This window comes from Meriones unguiculatus, chromosome 3 (assembly GCF_030254825.1).
Source record: "Meriones unguiculatus strain TT.TT164.6M chromosome 3, Bangor_MerUng_6.1, whole genome shotgun sequence".
In the NCBI taxonomy this organism is placed as follows: Eukaryota; Metazoa; Chordata; class Mammalia; order Rodentia; family Muridae; genus Meriones; species Meriones unguiculatus.
The window spans coordinates 96,623,066-96,628,115 of NC_083351.1; the positions used below are offsets into that span (position 1 = coordinate 96,623,066).

General features: G+C 46.5%; 1 pseudogene; it reads left to right on the plus strand.

Annotated features, from left to right (window-relative positions):
* Positions 1-960: 960 nt before the first annotated feature.
* Positions 961-1,469, plus strand: LOC110550961 (small ribosomal subunit protein eS10-like; annotated as a pseudogene).
* Positions 1,470-5,050: the final 3,581 nt, after the last annotated feature.

Sequence of the window (5,050 nt, forward strand, 5' to 3'; positions counted from 1 at the left end):
TCACAGAGTGTGGCTTTAATAGTGTTGATAAGTAGTTGCAATTTATGACAGTAATTTAATTACGTTGTTGTTTTTACCAGTGGGTGGTCTGACACACAGCTGGTTGTGAGTGAAAATAATATAGCCTATAAATTTGTTATTCATTCCAGCTTGAAATGCGGGGTCCTAGCAGAGGGAGAAATTATGTATTCCAGCCACCAGGAATGGCAGGGCTTATTTCAGTTGCATAAGGAGTACCGACGTCGAATTACTTTTCATTTGCTCATAAATATGAGTGTGAGGAGGAGGAGGAACGAGGCCCCATTTCATCAGATTTAGGGTCCTTTAATTTGAGGAAAGTAATGCTGGAGCAGCCGTCCAGAAATAAAGGAGCACAGCATGAATTTCTGTGTGAACCCACTTAGCCTCCGCGTGCTACTCAATTACTCCCGGAAGCCTGACACTGGTCATCATTTGTGTCAGGAGTACAGGCAACGCCTATAAATCAGGTGACTTTCTTGTCAACATAAAAACGAGCCCGTGTCTGGGAGTCTCAGACATAATTGGTGCTTCTAAATTGATATTGTAAAGGGAGAATAAATTGGCTCTACCAAATAGCTATGTGGGAGGATACAGAGGAAGCTGCGTACACGTGACCTGACGGATAGAAAGGAGGGCATCTGAGGGACACAAGGAATCTGCTGCTCACAAGGGAAGGGCATGTCCCACCTCACAGGACAGAGTCAGGTGCACTCTCTTGGCAACCTATCTGGAATGTTGCCTCACAGAAGAAAAATGTGTGACCTTAAAGACAAGGTATATGCGCTTTCCTGATATAAAACAGGATAATGAGACTTGGAACATTCTCCAGAAAACACAAATTTATTTTGGATGAAAATGAAAAGCAAGAGACCGGAAGACAAGCTGTGCGGCACAAGCCCCTTCCTTTCCAGCTTCCTCCTCAGACCCTGTAGCTGCGCAATGTTGATGCCCAAGAAGAACAAGATTGCCATCTATGAACTCCGTTTTAAGGAAGGAGTGATGGTTGCCAAGAAGGATGTCCATATGCCCACACACCCGGAGCTGGCAGACAAGAATGTGCCCAGTCTTCATGTACTGAAGGCCATGAAGTCTCTCAGTCTCGAGGCTACGTGAAGGAGCAGTTTGCCTGGAGACATTTCTATTGGTGCCTTACGAACGAAGGCATCCTGTATCTCCGAGATGCCGTCCACCTACCTCAGAGATCGTGCCCACCACCCTGCGCCGCAGCCATCCCGAGACTGGCAGGCCTGGGTCCAAAGATCCAGAGGGCGAGAGACCCGCAAGATTCACAAGAGGGGCGGCAGACAGAGACACCTGCAGAAGGTCCTGCGTCCCCTGGTGCCGAGGAGAAAGCTGAGGCTGGGCTGGGGCTGGGGCTAGCTGGCTCAGCGATGGAATTTCAGTTTAGAGGAGGCTTTGGACGTGGACGTGGTCAGCCACCTCAGTGAAGATGCAGATTGTGCTGTGTTGAGTAAACTTTAAAGAAAAAAGATGCAAGGCCATAAATGCCACGAAGAAGAAGTGAGTGAATTCATTTTACCTCCAAGAGGAGCCAAGTCTTCACATCTGTATGCAGAGCAGCGCAGGGTATGGTGTCTTCTGCTGGACGCCAAAGGCCAGTGTGCCCACATGAGACTTTGTATGTGAGTTGTGCTTGATCTGTTTTCCCCATGCCAGAGGTGGAGGGCAGGCTCATTAGCAGGATAAGGAGGACTATGCAAAGGAAGGTATGTTCTGAACCAGGACAGCTGTTTGCCTGTGTGATAACCACAGTGGAGGAGCTAGATGGAGTTGAAAGTGTCCTTCTCTGGACAGAAATGTAGCTCAAACTAGTGTGAGGTAGCAGAGTGCATTGCCAAATGGAGCTAGCTTCAGACACAACTGGACACTGGAGCTCAGACCTCTGCCTCCTCTCCCCTCTGCTTCTGCCTTCTGGGTGGGCACTGTGCTTCAGAATCCTGTCTCCAAGCTGCAGCTGAGTGTCTTTCTGCCACCTGGAGACCTACCCTTCTGGCTTAAGCAGGATGGTGCTCCCAGGAATACAGATGTGATGCCTGGAGATGACGCAGCCATCCTGCCTGAAGAAGATGGAAGCCATAGCCAAAGGGCAATAATGCAGAGCTGAATGAGGGGCTTGCTTTCTTGGGTATTTGGAATCATGCACTGAGAGAGAAAAAGAGGAGCTCGTTCTTGTCCAGTCAGTTTTGCTCAGGTGGGAGCATTGTCAAGCAGACTGGCGCCTTGACAGTAGTCTTTCCCAAGGAGACCAGCGCCTTGCTGGTGATCCCTCCCAGTTTATGCAGGGGTCAAGAGCAGAAGTGGGAGTCTGGGGCTTCTATGACCCACGAGAATTCAGTTAAGCACATTTACGACAGCAAAGATTGTGGGGGCATTTTACTCAACTAACAAGGTCTTTTATTTACTCAAAGAGCTGCAGGAATCGGCAGTCAGGGCTGACAGTTGAGGAATGCTGAGAATTTCTCAAGCCGCCTGGCTTGAAGAACATTGAGGAAATGCTTACCCTTCCAGATAAGAGCAATTGGTTTTGAGGGGCAAGCTTGTACAGAGCAGAACTCAGTGACTTTATGTTAAGAACGCACATTCTCTTCTGTTTAACCCTGTACTGCTGAGGTCAGAACCGCTGGTAGAAGGACCCACATGAAGCAGCATCTGTTTCCTTGGGAGTAAGTGCCACTGGTGGACCTACGCCCCAGGGGCTTGTTCTCTCGGCTGTGCAGGGTTTGGTGTCCCAGCAAAGACATTGCCAGGCCCTCCAGGAACTCGGAAACATCTCCCTCTGACCTCACAGGGGTTCGTGACAGCACTGTGTATTTGAACATCACTCATGGCTCTTAATTAACTGTTTCTTTAGCCATGCCTCATGTCCTAGGGAAGAGAGCTACAGCAGCTGTGTGCTCTTACTTATGCTGCCCATCCGCCATTTCAAGCGGACTTCGAGGAAACAGCCCCTTTCACACTAGCAGATAGCGGCATCACTATGTCCACACGACAGTGCAAATTGTTTTTTTATATGCACATGCACAGACTAAAAGACGCATTTTGAAATGAGGCATTCACCCCATGAGTTTGCAAAAATATTTACCTTTTAAAAGCACCTGCAGCAGGCGGAATTGCGGAAAGCAAACGTGTCCTTGTGAGAAGAGGCTTCTTCCTACGCTCCCACAGCTCACGGAATCCAGTGTTAAAAGAGCAGAGAAAACTGGAGGAATAATTTAGAGGCACTGATAATGAAAAGGAAGGGGCTCATTGAAATGTTATAACCTGGACAAGAAGCATTTTTTCAACATTCTGATGTCTGGCATTTCATTTGTAACTCTGTCTTGATGTACCCATAGCATAAAGATTCCTCATTAGCTGTCATCCCTGAAACAATGCTATCTGTGTTGTTCTGGCATTATGGGAACATGTCACTGAGTAATATGCTTTTTATAAAGATGAAATAGAAAACAAAACAAAACAAAAAAACCAAAGCAGATTTTAAAATAGGAGAAACCTGGAAGCAAAATAATTACTGCTAGTTAAATAGAAATGAAGAAATAGGTATCATTCTGGGCCAGGTGCACATAAGAGAAACTTAGACAAGTATCAGTAAACAGGGACTCCTGGTAATGATGCTTAAATGCAACCACATGACCTTGTCCCATTGTGCTAATATGATGATGATCCAGGTGATTAAAAGCAAGTAAAATAATAAACAATATTCTATATTATCCCCAAGCAATGCCTTCATTAGTTGCTATGAAGCAAGAGGAATATGTCGCTCTTCCTGTGAAAGAAAAGTATTATTGGAACATTTCTAATCAGCCTGGCCAACAATTTTAAAAAACTGCCACAGTAGCAAAAGTTTTATCAAATTGCTTCATTACATTTCCTGGTACAGACACCATTTTCTTCCCACACAGGAGGTGATGCTGCTGCCTGCCGGTCCAGTCAGCAGAGCTGCCGGCTGGTAGTTCTAAGAACTACTGTGCGGCTTTGAACACCTGCTTCCTCCTCCAAGCTCTGCTCTAAGCAGGCATTCGGGTAGGAAAGCTGCACTCCTTTCTCATCTCAGCGCTGAGATACTGTCTTTCGTCTCTCGCATCTTGTGTCTAAGATGCAGGCCTTTCAGATCCACCTGTGCCCAGCCTTCCTCTGTGTGCCCTGTGCCACAGCACCCGGCTGTCCTTGCACACTCTGTGCTTCCTGCCACCTGGTCCCCTGCTGTTATGCCTCCAAGGATCCCTGTTACATGTGGAATGAATTTCCAGCCTCTCATAGACCCATCTAAATCCTATGCAATCCAGAAAGGTCTTGTCCTTTCTTTGGCTCACCTGACACCTCCTTTCTTTACTCTCCGACGTTCAACCATACGACCTGTTGGGCTCCTGGGAACTTTGGCACTTGCTACTCACCATGACTAGGTCACTCTGTTTCTCTTTACTTGCCTCCTTCCCTTCCTATCTCCACCTAAACATCCCTTTGGCAAATGCCCTCGTCCTCTGGTCCTAACTGGACCTTCTTGGGTATTCTTTCTCATACATGCCCATTATTTTAATTTATAGTAAAAATTACATTAATAAACACATTGGCTTTCTTGTGGGTTTTAGTATTTCTTGCCTGTTTGAAAGACATTTCTTAGAGACCAAAAATGCATTCCTCCTGGTTTTTAAGGGTGTGGTTTGGACTCTTCATGGGGCTCTGCTCCATTTCTCTAAGCATCATTTGAATGAATCCAGGACTGGAGCCCTGCTTCCACTGGATGCCCATGGAACAGCAGTGCTTACCTTATGTCTAGGCCTCGTTGCTCTGTAGACAGATTGCAAAATACTCTGCTTACTGTTTTGAATCCCCAAAAACTCTGGAGGCTGGGGAGATAATGATACCCATGCAAAGACAGGAACATGAAGTCAGAGATAAGATGGCTTGTCAGGAGTTACACAAAATGTGGCAGAGTCTCAGGTCCAGCTTAGTTCTTTAGGAATCTAAGCTAGTAATGGTTCTCAAGCAATAATCAGTTATGTAAACA